Here is an 18,910-nt window from a genome sequence, read left to right as displayed (position 1 = left end):
CCACCATTTTTTCATAAACATTTATTGTTTGTTTGTTTGTTTGTTTGTTTGTTTTGCTTAGGTTTTCTACTGTTTATATCTCTTTTATGCATTTATTGCAATTTTTATTTATTTTTATTTTATTTTTATTTTTTATTTATCTCTCTTATCCATTTCTATTCCATATTTTTTCGAATAATTATATCGTTTTTACCATTTTTTAAATTTATATTTCATTTTTTTTTGCAACATTTATTTATTCATTTGTTTGCTTGAGTTTTCTACTGTTTATCGCTATATTTTTTGCATTATTTATTTGTTTATTTATTAATGCTTAGGTTTCTAATATTTATATCATTTTATCATTTTTTTTAAAATGTATACTCCATAATTTTTGCAACATTTATTTATTTATTTGTTGTTTGTTTTTGTTTATTTGTTTGTTTTATGCTCAAGTTTTCTACATCTTTTGATCTATTTTATTAATTTCTATTCCACATTTTGCAATATTATTTTTTTATTTATTTATTAAAGTTTTCTAATATTTAAATCTGACTGTTTATATCTCTTTTTATCCATTTCTATTCCACATTTTTCAATATTTATTTGTTTATTTATTTATTTAGTTTTATTTCTTTATATCCTTTTTAACCATTTTTCAAAATTTCTATTCCATAATGTTTGGAACATTTATTTCTCTTTTTTTTCCCTATGTTTTCTGTTTATATCTCTTCTAATATTTGTATATATTTGTATCCATTTCTGTTCCACTTTTTTTTTTTTTTTTTTTTTTTTTGCATTATTTATGTATTTTATTTATTATATTTAGGTCTTCCAATATTTATATCCCTTTTTATCATTTTTTAATTTCTATTCCATATTTTTCCAACATTTAGTTATTTAGTTAAGTAACTTAAGTAATGCTTTATTTTCTACCATTTCTATACCTAAAAAAGGTTTTACGATTTTGAAATTCTATAAATATATATTAATTTATTCTATAAATGTATATTAATTTAAACTTTTTAAACTTTATATCAATATGCCATTTATGTTCCAAATTTTTGTTCAACATTTGTTTATTTTAGTTTTTAATTTAAAAAGGCTAATATTTTCTAATATTCTGTTCCTTTAAATATATATATATATATAAAAAAATAGTAAAATAAATCAAAGACACTTTAACCGAGGAACATGTTTTGACCCATTTAAGTATTTCGGGTTAATAAGGATATATTTCCAGCATTATCTGCTGTATTCTTTTTCCTATATCTGAATGCAGATTTGATTATTACTTAAACCTGTCACCTTAAATTATCATTTTAATAGTAACATCAGTATGGCAGGAACATGTCATTAGTCTTAAGAGCAAAGTACGAATCGGCTTTTTATTTCTTCCATCTCAAGCAAGGCGACATCCCTCCGTTTGCATTCAGCCGGTGATTACATGTCTAATGAAAACTATCTCAGTTGAATTTCCAAAGTAAATGCAATTTAAATATCTATTTATCTGTCTTTGAGAGTGGCTTTGAGCTATTAGTTCATGTGAACAGGTCTGGCCTGTTAATTTTCTGCCTCTCCTTGAGCTCAGATGCATTCGGGGAGGGACGCCGTTCCCCCAACGCCACCCTCAAACTCAGCAGTGGAGATGAATAATGCAGTCCAACCAACCCCCATCACACACACACACACACACACACACACACACGAGCGGCAGGGCCTGGAGCGCCATGGGTTCAAGAGTACGCACTTGAGGGGCACCGCCAGTATCAGCGCACAATTATCTGGTGAATTTGTACACTTTATTACAGGAGCTCCACTGGGCAAATAGTGTCACAACACAGAGACTGGCCCTTCAAAAGCATATTTAGCTAATAAGAGCAAATTAATTAGACTAGAATGAGCTTAGCAGGGGGACACTGGCGGGCAGCGAGCGTGTGTGTTTGATACAACACAGCCATGACATCTCAAATCCAACATCAGACTGACTGGGAAAGAGCCACACACAGAAAAAAGGGTACAAAACCTGTCACTGTCACGAATATGTGCCATTTAGGTATTAATATGCACCTTTAGGGTACTAATAGGTGTCTTTTAAGGGTAAATAAGGTACAATTGTGTAACTTTTGAAAATGACAGATTTTGTAGCTTTAAATTTTTAAATTTTAATCAAATACTAGCTTTTATCATCATGAATACATAATTTTTAATGGCTGTTTTTAATCTGTAAGTCTGTATCATTGCATTTACAGATTCAGAAGTTGATGCAAGTTTATTCATTTATAATAAAAAATAATTGACAAAAATGCACAACAAAATTACTAAAAACTAAAATTTTCATGACATGTTCATATTTCAATGATACTAAAATAACACTTCTTTATATTTGAAATATCTGCGTTACACACTCCAATTTCAAAATAATTTAATTAAAAAAATATATTATAATTTTTGTTACATATTTTATGATACATATTCATTTGACCCTAATGGTGCAGAAATTACCATATAATAAATACATAAATTAAACATAATAAATAAATAAGTAAAATAAATAAATAAATAAATAATAAAAATTGCAACATTTGTAAGGGAAGATTCGAGGAAAATTGTATTAAATCATAACAAAAGCAAAAGCAAAATGGTAAAAGACAGATGTTTAATAAATAGTTGCATTTACATAAAAAAAACAAAACAAAATAAAATTAGATTTTTTTTTTTACATTTTTAATGCATTATATTTATACATTTTATCATATATAATAATATGTAATAATTTGGATGGATGGATAGTACATTAAAATAACCAGTAATCCTATAATAATTTAGTTATCTAATAATAAATAGAATAAACAATTATTCATCTTAGTAATATACAGTTCATTAACTGTAGTCATCAAAATATACACATCTTGGCATATTAATGTGAAATTCAACATTTTTTTCTATGGTTTATAATTCTTTTTATATATAGTTTTCTATTTCTATTCCACAGGTTTTGGCTTTCTTATTTATTTATTTATTTATTGCTTAAGTTTACTAATATTTATATCCCTTTTTTTTATTTCTATTCCATATTTACTTTCTGCAACATTTATTATTTAGTTAACTTAGTTAAGTTAGTCACTTAAGTAATGCTTATATTTTCTATTTTTTCTGTACCTGAAAAAGGTTGAAATTATGTTGTACCTTTATATCAATATACCACTCATGTTCCAGAATTTTTTAAAATTCATTTTATTTATTAATTATTTCTAAATTATTTCTACATAATTATGTATAAATTATTTATAATCTAAGCTTTTTTCTAATATTTCTATCCCTTTAAATTAAAAAAAAAAAAAAAAAAAAAAAAAAAAAAGTAAAAGTAAAATGGAGACCCTTTCATTGAAGAACGTCTCAAACATGAATTGAAAAGACAAATATAAGAAAAGATGAGTGTTTTGACCCATATGAGGTTAATATTTTATCTTCTGTATTCTTTCCCTAATTTCTCATCGAATCAAAATTTATTGAACTATGCGTTTTATAATCTGCATTTGAGCTCTGTTGATGTTGCATTGAACTTTAGAACAAAACCTAGTCCTTTCCCATTATGTTTGAAACTCTTTGTGAAATGCCAGGCTTTGACATTTGGTATTTGCATTAAAGATGCGTTGTGGTTTTTCTGCATCCGCAGGGTCTCGGGGTCTCTTCCTGATGGGTCTGGAGTTTACGGCCGCTGGGACTTTTGCTTAAAACTCTTAACAAACAGAGGTAAAGATGTGATGGAGGGACGCTCGGGGCTTCCAGGCGTCCTCCTGCCTCACCTTCATGCTTTATCATGTGAAAGTCTGCTAACCCCATCACACAAACACACACGCACGCACGCCGCCCGTCCCGTCTTGCTCACAGCTAGTGTCTTAAATCAAAGTGCGGCCGCGTGGCTGATGGGTGTTTGACACCACTGAGCTCTTGTCGCTGCTGAGTCAAAGTTGCCGGTCTGGTGTCCTTGTCTTATTCCCAGGTGTACAATCACTTGTTAATCTGTCCACAGGGCACAAATGCCCCCCTCACCGCCGGGATGTGCATACTGAACACGGCCTCAACAACTACTACATGCTCAATGGCACACTTGAGCACAAATACACTTTGGAAACATGCCGTTTGCTGCTTATATTTCCTAAATAAACTTGTTTTTAACCAGTTTTGCTTTTTCGGCAGTGTAAGAGTTGATTAGCTGACTTACAAAAAGTGTGTTAACTAATGTTAATTTCAGCATTTACTAATGCATTATCAAAATCACAAGTTGTTTGTTAATATTAATTAATGCATTGTGAACAAACAACTGTTTTTATTAACTAATGTTAACAAAGATTAGTAAATAGTGTAATAAATGTATTGTTCATTGTTTGTTTATATAATACATTAACGAATGTTAACAAATGACACCTATTGAAATTGTAAAGTGTTACCACTGAAATAATATATAGCTTTTTAACTATAATACTAACTTTTTATTTTAGTCAGTTGCCAAGGCGGCATTTCTTATTTTAATTTAATGTTTAATTTAATTTTTAGTTGATGCACTATTGAAATAAAGATATATAGACGCATATAAAAGAAACAAAAACTACTAAAATGACAAAAATGTACAACAAAATTATATAATAATAATTATAATTATATAATAAAAATGGAAAATATAAAATTAAAAACTGATTCACGATATTAAGAAAAACTATAATCATTTTTTCAATGATCCTAAAATAACACTTGTTTATATCTGAAATATCAGTTACGCAGACTTCAATTTCAAGATAATTTAATTTAAAAAATATATATTTGCATTTTTTTACACATTTTACAATATATATTTCAAATGACATATAATTGTATATTTGTAAAATTTATATATACACTCAGAAATTGCTAGTAAATTTCACTAATAATTAAAAAAGAAATGACAAAAACAAAACAATAAAAACTGATTTAAAAATATATAGACATAAAATAAACAAAAATGCACAACAAAATTACTAAAACTTTAACTAAAATTAAAATGAAAATATAAAAAATATAATCATATTTTACACAATCCAATTTCAAAATAATTTAATAAAAAAAATATTTGCAGCATTTTTGTTAGATATTTTACTATATTTTAATGTATAACATTTAATGTATAAAATTTATACTTTATTGTAATATATGAATTTATATTTCTAAATTTCTATATATAATTGCCAGTAAAATTCACAAATTATTACAAAGAAACTGCATAAAAACAGTAATAAAGTATGATTTAATTGAACTGGAATTATTATAATTTATATTTTGTGTTTATATATATATATATAGATAGATAGATAGATAGATATAGATATATATGTATATGTATGTATTTATTTATTTATTTATTTATTTATTTATTTTGCCTTAAATGTGCAATAATGCAGAGATATAAGAGGTTTAAGATGGGAATAGAAGAAAAATCAATGTGAGTACTAGTGATGTGAATACTAGTTTTTCATTTTTAACTTAACTTTATTTTATCTTCTTCTTTTTTTTGTACAACATTGCATAGATGTAAAGCAGGTGAGCTGCTCTTTGCAAACAAAGAAAAACATTTAAATAATAATAATCATATCTGATGTTACGTAACCTGCGACTGAAGTTCAGACAGTCGTTTTCAAACCAAACCCTGATCTATACCAGAAGCTCTAGTGGTGAGTTCAGTGCTGGTACGGTGTAGCGATAAAGCGAGATCCACTTTCTTACAATTATTCAATGCATCTGGAAGGACTTACGATTAATGGTCTGCCCCTGGAATGTCATTTAATCAATCCTTCTGACTTCATGACCTTGACTCGTGTTGCAGTGGCTTTGCGAGGGAAGCGGCAGGCCTCAGTCTTCCGCGTGATTCTGTCTCCACTGAAAGATGTATTGAGCTAAGGCTGTTTCACATGCATACAGTTTTGCTGCTTTAAAAGAAACGTGGGACAATATAATGTCATTGTCTTGTCAAAGCATGAATTATTAAGCCCCCCTCCACCACAAAGCTTTCATTTCGGAGCGTTCGCTCTCAAAAACCCGGAATCGCTTTGCCGTTTCTTCTCCTTTATTCATGACAAACTTGCATCGAAACTTTAAATTAATTATGAAAACAAAAAATATATTTAGTTCCTGTCTGAGAATCCCCCGTACCCTAACAATGCCCTCGGTGCGCCGCTCTGTCACAAAATCAAAATGAAAGACAAATGGAAAGACTGAAGGCAGAGCGTGGAGAGTTCCTCTCCAAAACTTAACCTCATCATCTCAAGAACAAAGGTGACGGAACATCAAAACAAGGACGGGACACGTCGCTGATGCATTTTTCCACTTGATGAGCGAGTAAGAAAAGTCTTCTCCTGACTATCAAACATATAGATATGTATTTATTATTATTATTTTCCGTTCGGTGGGACGTGGGCACGTGCGATCGGAAGTCAGCGGGGAGGAGAGGCGCCGATACATTTTTAATTTGCTCGGCGAGGACGAGGCTTTGCCGCTCAGATGTTTCTGCGTCTCAAAGCCGACTTCAGCTGAAATCCCACGTGGTCAGAGGAAAACAATCAAAGTGATGAGCAAAATCCGAGCATCCAGTGTGACGCCGTGAAACTCAGGCGCTTTGATGGAGGCGAATGACAGATATTCCCCAACCATTGTGTGATTTCTGTAGCACCTGTGATTCAGATGTAGTCTACCGTGGACACGGAGCTTTCCTGAGACAATTGCATAGATCACATCTTTTAAAAAAAGTTTTGTTACATCTTTGCACCAAAACATGTACTTTCACTGTTGTCAATTTGACTGAATCCTCTCTTGTTAGTGTTATTCAGCAAATACGTGTTGAACTAAATATTAGTGAAAGTGTCTTGTCAGCTTTACTCGACAAGTGTTTGTTCAATGTAAGACTGCTGAGTGAAATGCACAAATTGATAATTACAGTGCTATTTATTATTATTACACTATATTGTTAAATACAATTTAGAATTATTTTTGGACCAGGGATGTATTACTTTGTTTTTTTTTTGTTTTGTTTTTTTCTCTAATTCATTCAAATACAGTAAACCAGAAACGCAAGAAAGTTTAAGTTTTTTTTATTATTATTATTATTTAATTATATTAAATATTTAATTTAAACAATATTTAATAACAACAACAACAATAATAATAATAATAATAATAATAATAATAATGTTATAATGTTATATACAGCATTTTCTCACAATAATTATTGAAGTGTTTTTTTTTATACTATTAAATATGTCATTGTATTAATATGTAATAATAATAATAATAATGCTATTTTTATTATATATTTTTATTTAGTAGTAGTAACAATAATAATAATAATAATAATAATTATTATTATTATTATTATTATTATTATTATTATTATCAAGCTAATAAAACTTTTAAATGTATGTTTTTAGGATGGATTTCCAAAAAAACAACATAATCATATATAAATAATTTTCTCACAGTAAGTACTGAAGTGTTTTTTTTTTATATAATATTAAATACTAATATTATTATTAATAAATATTGATTAAATTAAATATTTAATAATAATAATAATAATAATAATAATAATAATAATGTTATTATTTTTATTTATTAGATTTTTTATTTTATTTTATTAATTAAGTAATAAGATAACAATAATAATAATAATAATTATTATTATTATTATTATTATTATTATTATTATTATAAAGCTAATAAATCTATTAAATGTATATTTTTATGATGGATTCCCCCAAAAAAAAAAAAAAAAACAATCATATAAAATCATTTTCTCATAGTAAGTATTGGTGTTTTTTAATTTAATAAATATTTAATTTAATTAATATTTATTAACAACAACAACAACAATAATAATAATAATGTTATTTTTCATTTATTATATATTTTTATTTTAGTTTATTATTATTATTATTATTATTATTATTATTAATAATAATAATAATTATTATTATTATTATTATTATTATTATTATTATTATTATTATTATCATTATATAAAGCTAATACAACTTTAAAATGCATATTTTTATGATGGATTTCCATAGTTTAAGATCAAAAGTTTTTAAAAGTCAATAAAAGTAAGTAATTATTCAAATTAAGTAATTACCAAGACATTTTCCTTGTAACCTTATATAACCTTATAAGAAAAAGAACAACCACTGGGACACAAAAGTCCCAAAAGTTGAAGAAACAGACAGTTTTTTAATGAATCATAAGGCTATTTATACAGGATTTAAATTTCAGTAAATAAAAAAAAATAATGTATGTTACTCAAAAAACAACAACAAAAAAAAAACACTTATTTGAAAAAGTTCAATGAAGACATACATATTTTGCCTTTGCTAGTGGTTTGCTGTATTCTTATTTTAGTATTCCCTTCACTTTCCCATGTTTTCCATCCCAGACAACCTGTCTTTCCTGCCCAAGTCAGCTTCAAATAATTAGCCTACAGTAATGTGAAGTCCTGTTCTTGAGCGAGGAGCAACTTGAAAGCAGCAAACATGAATCATGTATAGCTTCATTTGAAACTGCTTTGTAGACAAACACACTTGCAAAGTCAGCTTCTGAGAAGAATGCAAATCCCCCTTCTGCTGCCCTAAGCTCGCTTTTAATGTGCTAAAAGCAATGAGGACAGGCCTTCTTAAACGCCTCTTTAAATGTGTCGTTACCTGTCACGCCGGGCCGCTCGTTAAAGGTGAGGAGGTATTTTTTGTTTGCGTGCCTTTTTTTAGCCCTTCCTTTGTCATCCTGAAAAATAAATGATGCAGAGAATGATGGAGAATGTTTAAAGATTGAGGGCACTCAAGCAGCAATTAAATTTGACTCTGGGGGAAATTATCTGCAGAAATGGGCCACGGGCATGGCGTGTGGTCAAATGGCTTTTCCTTGTTCTCTTTCCGTGTTCTTCTTGTGTACCACTTTGTCGCACAAAAACTTTCTGTTTAAGAAAAAAGGAAAAGGCGTCCCACCTGACAGCCTTATCGAGCCCTGCTGCGTGAAATCCACTAGTGAACAGATTTTACCCATAATTGTGTACTGACATAGTGAACTACATTCAAGATTTTCTAAAGAAATTATGAGCAATGCTTGTCGTGTGCTAAGGTGGTTGCTAGGATGATGTGGGTTGTTGCTAGGGTGTCACTATACAGTTGCAAGGTGAATGCTACAGTGTTTATATACAGTTGCAAGTGGGAAGTTTTGGGTGCGTGGTGAAGATAATATGTTGTGGGTGGTTGTTAGGTTGTTGCTATGCATTGTAAGGTAGCTGCTAGAATGATAAGGGTGGTTGCTAAGGTGTTGCTATGCAGCTGCTAGATGGATGCTAGGATGCTAGGATGAAGTGAGTCGTTGCTAGGGTGCTGCTTTGCACTTTCAAGGAAGATGCCAAGATGTTTTGGGTGGTTGTTTAGGGTGTTGCAAGGTAGCTGCTAGAATGATGAGGGTGGTTGCTAAGGTGTTGCTATGAAGTTGCTAGATGAATGTTAGGATTTTGTGAGTGGTTACTTGGGTGTTGCTATGCATTTTCAAGGAAGATGCCAAGATGTTTTGGGTGGTTGTTTAGGGTGTTGCAAGGTAGCTGCTAGAATGATGAGGGTGGTTGCTAAGGTGTTGCTATGAAGTTGCTAGATGGATGTGAGGATGATGTGGGTTATTGCTTGGGTGTTGCTATACATTTTCGAGGAAGATGCCAAGGATGTTTTGGATGATTGTTTAAGGTGTTGCTATGAAGTTGCAAGGTGGCTGCTATGATGATGTGGGTTGTTGCTAGGATGTTGCAATACAGTTGCTAGATGGATGCTAGGATGATGTGGGTTGTTGCTAGGGTGTCACTATACAGTTGCAATATGAATGTTACAGTGCATATATGCAGTTGCAAGGTGAAAGCTAGAATGTTTTGAGTTGGTGGTTGTTAGGGTGTTGCTAGGCAGTTGCTAGATGGATGCTAGGATTTTGTGAGTAAATGCTTGGGTGTTGTTATGCATTTTCATTTTGGTTGTTATGGTGTTGCTATGCAAAGTGGCTGCTAGAATGATAAGGGTGGTTGCTAAGGTGTTGCTATGCAGTTGCTAGATGGATGCTAGGATGATGTGGGTTGTTGTTTGGGTGTTGCTATGCAGCAGTAAGGTGGAAGCTAGAATTTGAGTGGGTGGTTGCTAGATTGTTGTATTGCAATTGCTAGGTGGATACTAGGGAGTTTTGGTACTTGTTTGGGTGTTGCTATCAAGCTACTAGGTGGAACCTAGTTTTTTTGGGTAGTTTCTCGGGTGTTGCTATGCAATTGCTAGATGGATGCTAGAATTTTGTGGGTGGTTGCTAGGGTGTTGTAATGCAGTTGCTAGGTGGATACTAGAGTATTGTGGTACTTGTTAAGTTAGGGTGTTGCTATGCAAGGTGGCTGCTAGAATGATGAGGGTGGTTGCTAAGGTGTTGCTATGCAGTTGCTAGATGGATGCTAGGATGATGTGGGTTGTTGCTAGAGTGTGGCTATGCAGCAGTAAGGTGAAAGTTAGAATTTTTTGGGTAGGTGGTTGCTAGGTTGTTGTATTGCAGTTGCTAGGTGGATACTAGGGTGTCTTTGGGGTTTGTTTGGGTGTTGCTATCAAGCTACTAGGTGGAAACTAAAGTATTTTGGGTAGTTTCTAGGGTGTTGCTATACAGTTGCTAGGTGAATTCTAGAATTTTGTGGGTGGTTGATAGGGTGTTGTAATGCAGTTGCTAGGTGGATACTAGGGTGTTTTTGGTAGTTGTTAGGGTGTTGCTCTCCAGGTACTAGGTGGACACTAGGGTGTTGTGGGTAGTTGCTAGGGTGTTGCTACGCAATTGGTAGGATGGATGCTAGAATTTTGTGGGTGATTACTAGGGTGTTGCTATGCAGTTCCTAGGTGGATACTAGGGTGTTGTGGGTGGATGCTGAATGTTGCTAGGTGGATGCTAGGGTTTTGCTATCCAGTTTCAAGGATGGATGCTGGGTGGTTGCTACACAGTTTACAGGTACAAGTGAATGTGTGCGTGTGTGTGCATAGATGAAATTATGTACCAAACAGAAGTGCAATACTTAGTGTTCAGGGTTTGTTCAAATCACCAAGCATGACTCTCAGTAATAGTGATGCTCGCCTTAGCAAACACCACTAATTAAAATTGCAGTAAAAATGTAGTTTAATTACAGGCTGATGCACAAAACAATATTACTCAGGATGTGCCATTTAATTACACTAAGGCTGCTAATGTACAACATTGCTGATTTGGTTATATCTTTTATGGGCAGTCGCAGCTTTCGGTGTCCGGGGTGGAAACGGTTGCTTTGGGAGTTTTGAAAGTGGGCTACTACTGTTTAACATGTGAAGGACATTTTTAATTACTATTTTTGTTTTTGGCTCACACAAAAATGTTTTGTGCAAAGTGATTTGGGCACAATATCTCTAACTTTACAGTATATCACCCTAATAGCCGCTGTTAAATACACAGGAGTATTACGTTGTCAAGGTTGTATTTGGTACTGTAACACATAACAAAACTGTTTTAGCAATTAAAAGTCAGGAGCTAAATTAACTTCCTTTTTTCCGGAATATCAATAACTGTGCGTGTGCAAGAGTTTGTGCCGATTAGAGTGAGGGCTGTTTTTATAATTGCTTTTCTCCCCGTGGCAGCGCGGGCCCAGAGGGTCAGATCTGAAGAACCGGAGCGGGTTCTCCAGGGGAACCGCACGGGACCTGCAGACGCAGATTAATTGTGTGAGGTTCTGGGGCTTTAATTTGCAGGGGAGGAAATGACTGTGTAACCTAATTAAACACTGACTTGTTTCAAATATCTGTCCAGCTGCAACCCGAACGCGGCGTCGCACAATGTCGCCGCCCGTAATTGCCTTGTATGCCTTCGGAAAGCGAAAGGGTGGGATTCAGGGGGGCGACGGGGTGCGGATGGCACGGGAAAGAGGGTAGAGTCTGATTTCCTCAAGTGATCAATTTAAGGGAAAACTCTGTTGCTCTTAACAGCAACATCTTTAGCGCAGACGGCAACCCATCACTAATTAGGAGCTGCATTTATAAATGTACCATCATTGTGCACAGCTGGAAATCTTTTATAGGGACATCCTGGTCTGGGATTATGGGACGCCGAGGATAAAAATGTCTGCAGTGGCGCATTCTGGGATACCTGTAATCATGATCAAATAATGGCCAACCTCAAATATTAATATGCAAGTTCAGTCTTAATGTTTGTAAATTTAAACAGTTTTAAAGGAACAGTCAAAAAAAATTGTACTCAACCTCATGTCAACATTTCATGGTGATCACAGTATAAGTCATTTTCCACCAGTTATTTTCTATTTATAGAAGTATTTATGGAAATATTTATTTTTTAAAAATTCAGTAATAATTGTGACTTTTCATCTTATAATTCTGACTTCTTTCCCCTCACAATTTGAAGTTTCTATTTCACAATTTAGATTTTTTGGGCATTTCTGAAAAAAAAAAAACAAAAAACTGCAAAATAAAAAGTCGCAGTTACTTTTATTATTAGCTCGTAGTAGCAAACTTTTTTTTTTAATCTCAGTTGTAATTGCATATATTTATATTTATATCTCACAATTTAGACTTCAGAACTGCAAGTCACAATTACCTTTTCAATGTTTTTATTTGACTTTCTATCTCAATTTTTGCTAATTTATATCTCAAAATTCAGACTTTTTTTTCTCATAATTACGAAAAAAGACTGAATTGTAAATAAACTCAGAATTGCAAGATAAAAAAGTCATAGTTACCTTTTTTATTTGACTTTCTATCTCAATTTCTGATCATTTATATCTCAAAATTCAAACTTTTTTCTTAGAATTACAAAAGTCTGAATTGTAAGATATAAACTCAGAATTGCAAGATAAAAAGTCACAATTATCTTTTTTATTTACTATCTTAATTTTTGCTAATTTATATCTCAAAATTCTGACATCTTCTCAGAATGACGAAAAAACTCTGAATTGTAAGATAAAAACTCAATTGCGGGATAAAAAGTCGCAATTACCTTTTTTATTTTTATATTACTTTCTATCCTAATTTTTGCTATTTCTCAAAATTCTGACTTTTTTTTTACAAAAAAAAAAAATATTTATTTTACTTTTAATTATTTTTTTATTATTTTACTTTCTATCAGAATTTTTTCTAATTTATATCTAAAAAATCAGTTTTTTTTTTTTTTTTTTTCAGAATTATGAAGTTTTTGTCAGGTTTTTTTTTATCATTTTTATTCCATGGTGGCAACAAGTTTTGGTAGAAATCTTATGTTTATTTTCTGATTCAAAAATGTTTCAGCCAAAAAAAAAAAAAAAAGTTTAATTATAATTATTGTTTAATTGCTTGACTATCATGTAATTTATATAAACGGTTATTTATTTATTTTTGGTGTCTCTATAAAATGTATGGAAAAGTCTAAATTATAGCATGCATTTTGGCACATCAGGCGAAACAGCATTTGCAAGAGTAAATGATTTTCATTTGTAAGTAAATTATTGCTTTAATAGTGGCGGTCATCGTACCGAGTGTCCGATTGTGTCTGATTATCCTCTCTGTTTCTGTGATTCCAGCGTAAGCTGCCTGGCTCAGGGCTCGCCCCCAGCTGGACGCTCTAGACTGGTCCTCGGGGACACAGAAGGACTGTCTGTTCGAATCCGTATCGATCCGTGATGCTGATGAAAGAACCCACTGGTCACCTTGAGCCCTGCGTATCCCGCGGCAACACTGCAGCCCCCCGTGTCACTTTAGTCAGACCATGAGGCTCCGGGGCACAAGAGGTGTGTGTGTGTGTGAGTGAAAGAGTGAGAGAGAAAGGCAGAGGTGAGGTGGTCTGTGAGGAATAATGATATATTGCATTTCATAAAGAACTCAGTTTGTGAATTTATACCTTACATCTACATTTGAGTTGTTGTTTTTACAATGTTCAGAACCTGTATAACCTTTCAGTGAGTTGTTACACTCTGCAGCTCAATCACTGAGTCAGTTTAGTGAATGAATAATTAGTACAAATTTTAAAAATTTCTCCTTTTGGAGAAAAAAAAAAGAAAATCATACAGGTTTGATAGATTACACAATGACAGAATTTTCTTTTTTTTTTTTTTTTTAACCAATCCTTATAATATTGCAGGAACGATTGGAATATTCACTATTTTTTTTGGAATTATTATGAAGAGTGTAGATGTTTAACCTACCTCAGAATTATAAATGCACTTTTATTAGTGCTTTCAAATCGATTAATTGCATCCAAAATAATTGACAGCAACCTCATTTTACCTGTAGCAAGTGCCTAAAAACTTTTGACAGTATTGTAGCTTTGCAGATAGGTTTTTTAGCTGGTGAAAATACTAGTGTTTTAATAATTTGGTCCACCACTGTATATGAGCTATAGTCAAAAAAAATTATATAGGTTTTGAACAACAAGCACATAATTTTAGATAAACACCAATTTTTAGATAAACACAAATTGTATATTTACGAACAGGTTACAAAAATAAATGTTAGTGCTGTCAAATTGATTAATTGCAATTAATCACATCCAAAATAAAAGTTTGTTTACATGACATATGTGCTGTGTATATTTATATGTAAAATATACACACATAAATGTATATATTTAAAAAATAATATAATATATATTTAGATTTATATAATATAAGTCATATATAAATATGAATATAGATATACATGTAAATTAATTTTCTTTTTTATATACATGTACATTTGTGTGTTTATATATGCATATAAATATATACAGCACACACATATTTTGTAAACAAATTTTTAGTTTGGATGCGATTAATCACGATTAATCGATTTGACAGCACTAATGAATGTGAGGTAGGTTACACATCTACACTGTTCATCGTAATTCCAAATAAAATAGTGAATATTTCAATCATTCCTGTTATATTATAAGGATAAAATTCTGTTATTGTTTAATCTGTCAAACCTGTGTGATTTTTCTTTCTTCCGTGGAAGACAAAAGAAGCAAATTTGAAAAATTTTACTAATTATTCAGTGCAATTTGAATTGTAATTCAACTTTTCATCTCGCAAATCTGACTTTTTCTCAGAATTGCATGATATAAACTTGCAATTGCAAGTTATAAAGTCAAAACTGCAAGACATAAACTTGGTTTCGAAGAAAACAAAAAGTCACAATTGTGAGATAAACTCTCGCAATACTGTGTTTATTTCGCAATTCTATAAACTCGCAATTCTGAGAACATATCAGTCTTTTTTCCCCTGAAAACTGGACTTTGTAACTCACACTTTGTAACTTATATCTCAAGTTTATATCTCACAATTCTGAGAAAAATCAGAAAAAGTCAGAATTGCGAGATTGCAAGAAAAAAGTTAGAATTGCGAGTTTATATCACACAATTCTGAAAAGAAACATTGCAGTAATCTTTTTTTTTTTTTTTTTTTTTCAGTGGCGGAAACAGGCTTCCATAGTTTTGAGACTTCAAAAAGGAGGAAAAAAAGTAGCTTGTGACAATAATTCTTTGGAATCTGATCCATTTAATGAATAACAAGAATATCATTTTAGTTTAGGGACCAATTCTCACTGTTAACTAGTTGTTTATTAGCATGCATATTACTAGCATATTGGCTGTTTATTAGTACTTATAAAGCAAATATTACAGGGGTGCTGTTATGCTTTTTCACTTTTTGAATTTTAGTCAGCGTGTGGTGTGTATCTTTGGGCATAAAAAAGATCTACAAAGTTACAAAGCTTCATTTGGACAACTTTAAAGGTGATTTTCTCAATATTTAGATTTTTTTGCACCCTTTAGATTCCATATATTCAAATAGTCGTATCTCGACCAAATATTGTCCTATCCAAACAAATCATACATCAATGGAAAACTTGTTTATTCAGCTTTCAGATGATACATAAAGCTCAATTTCGAAAAATTGACCCTTATGACTAGTTTTGTGGTCCTCGGTCACATATGGACATAGTTTTCATTTTCAGCTAATCGCTAAAATATAGCAGGCAAAATGACAGTAATCACTATTTTATTTGGTATTATTAGCAATGCAGATTAAATCTTTTAAAAAGGCATTTGCATGAGAATCCAATGCTGTTGCATGAAACTTATACTCTGGGTATAATGATACAGGGTTTAAAAGAAAAAAAGAAAAGTTTGCAAACTTATGATAAAGTGCAAGTAATACAAGTTACACTTTGCATCCATTTGTGCTGTTGAGAAACAAAAACAAAACGGATGAAAACCTCAGAGAAGATCAGAACAGCATCAGATCGGTTTTCCCAACGCCACATCTCCAGACAGATCCCTGATCATACGCACCGTGCCGATCTACAGGGAATATAATTACTTTTTTCCACCAGTGTGGAGTGATTTCCCAGGTTTAAACAGAGGTGCGTGGACGATTGATCAGCGGTGATGCCTCCCATTTAAAGATCACACGCAAGACAAAGGAAAGCTAAGTAGGACGGCGTTGGACGCTCCCAAAACACAAGGCGGGTTAAGGGAAAAAAAGAGTATAAATGAAAAGGAACAGCGGGAGAAGGCTTGGGAATTAAGTAAAATATAATTAATGACAGCCGTCTGAAACTTAACTGTATCAGAAATGTGTTTTAATCGTGTTGAAAAAGTACATCAGGAGCGTCGTACGCCGGGTAGTCATATGGCTCTGGGCGAGTGAAGAATTAACTACCAGCGCTTGAGTACAGCTGGAATATCTGCCTCCTCCCCGAACGTCATCCCGACTCTGGGAGTTTGTTGTTTGCGGCCTTGTGGGAGCGCGGCGGAGAGGAAAATACTTAATGTGCTTCCGACTGCTGGCTGCAGTCGTGGCTTAAAAGAGGAAGAGATACCGAGATTGATCTTAGGAGCGTAGCATGGGAGTCAACGGCGAGCTATTGGACAGCTGGGAGATCTCCTCTGAGATCACACACCATATTGAGGTGGAATAAACTCCCGTCTTTGTGCTTTGTCACTATCAGGACCTTGTCCCACAACCTTGAACACATATTCCCTTGGTAAAGTCACCTGGGAAAAATTACAGAGGGAAAGGTTTGTTCTCTATTCCTCTTTTTGTTGGAGCCGAGGTTTAATCTACTACCCAATACTAGAGACTCATTTTTTAATATCTCCCCAGAGCACCGGCGGGTTAAAAGGCTTCCCAAAAATACACCACATGATCAGCAGAAAAAAAAAAAAAAAAACCTAAATAGAGATTTGAGCCTTCTAGATAACTTTTATGTGGTTTAGATTTGATTTATTGGCCTGAAATGGTTTTTAAAATTGCCATGATAAATTTAGAAGTGTCATACACATCCTTTATATTAATATTAGATTTACAACAAATGTAAGACTCTTTTTTTTTTTTTTTTGTGAAAATACTTTGCTTAAGTCTAGTGGTAACTCAAAACTAGATTTGCTTTTTCCAAGGCAAAAAAAAAAAAAAGGCTTTAATTGGATTTTTAATTTAGTTATTTTATTACATATTTAAAATTCATTATTTTTTACACTTCATGAAGATAATGAGTGATTCTCTCCTAGTCAACACAGCAACTAGTCAACAGTTTTCTATTATTTATGTATTTTATAGTATTACATTTTATTTTACTATTATTATAGTATTATTATAATTATAGTATTAATTAACAAAAAAATGTGCATTTTATATTTTATTTATTATAAAAATAATATTATTATTATATTATAATACTATTATAGAAATAGTATTAAATTATATCTTTAATTATACTATTAATTAATATTAATTAACACTATAAATATGGAGCATTTTATATATATATATATATATATATATATATATATATATATATAGTAGTTATTAAAATTACATTTTATTATCTACTTTTATATTATTAAATCATTACTTTTTTATAAGTATGTGGTATTAATTTATATTAATTAACAACAATAACTTATTTAAATAATACTATCTAGTTTAATAATAAAATATTTTAGTAAGACATTTTATTATAGTATCATTTTAGTATTAATTACTGTAATAAATAGTATTCAGTTACATCTTTATTTATACTAAAACACTAAAAATACTATAAGCACTACAAATATACTAATAAAAATATATATACTAAATATACTAAACTACTCATTTTTATAGTATCAATACATACAATGAATGAATAATACTATCAAATATAATATATATATATATATATATATATATAATATTAGCACAATTTTTACCATGGAAAATGAAATAAAATAAAATGTTTTTTTTTTTTTTTTTTTTTTTATAATAAAATATTTTAGTATGACATTTTATCATAGTATAATTTTAGTATTAATTAGTAGTAATAAATAGTGTTAAATGATATCTTTAATTATACTCTTAAACACTAAATATACTATAAAACACTGTAAACACTAAATATACTAATAAAAATAAATATACTAATATTATAAATGTATGTGTTTATAGTTACATAATTATACCATTAATGTATATTGATTAACACTATTGTTATAGTATCAGTAAGTGCAATGAATGATCAGTTTTTCTCGTGCGTGTTTAAGGACAAAGCAGATCCAAGCATCTCTAAGATGCATTGTCAAAAGAGGCCCAAAATGCAACAAATCCCCCCTCGCTGCTAACCGTGATCTTCCTGGCACTCTGAGACAGGCGGCCCAGCTGGGACTCTACCCAGGATCGCGTCTCTTTCATGGGCAAACGCTGCTTCACCTGCCCCCCTCCCCTCCCATCACAAATCCCACAATCCTCCCCCCGGCTCCCCAACCCCTCCAACCGTCCCAGCTGAGCTTTGCTAATCAGTATGGCGACGAGAGACAAGACTTGGTTAATTCGGCCAATTAGGCCCGAGCATTGTTTGTGGCCAGCGACATTTTG

General features: G+C 31.6%; 1 long non-coding RNA gene across 1 annotated transcript; it reads left to right on the top strand.

Moving 5' to 3' along the window:
* Positions 1–3,658: 3,658 nt before the first annotated feature.
* On the top strand, positions 3,659–16,839 carry LOC127173729 (uncharacterized). Its single transcript, XR_007828795.1, has 3 exons — positions 3,659–3,735; positions 13,607–13,813; positions 15,469–16,839. It is a non-coding gene; the product is annotated as an uncharacterized LOC127173729 (long non-coding RNA).
* Positions 16,840–18,910: the final 2,071 nt, after the last annotated feature.

Source organism: Labeo rohita, chromosome 12 (genome assembly GCF_022985175.1).
Source record: "Labeo rohita strain BAU-BD-2019 chromosome 12, IGBB_LRoh.1.0, whole genome shotgun sequence".
Classification (NCBI taxonomy): Eukaryota; Metazoa; Chordata; class Actinopteri; order Cypriniformes; family Cyprinidae; genus Labeo; species Labeo rohita.
This window is presented reverse-complemented; position numbering and strand designations above follow the sequence as displayed.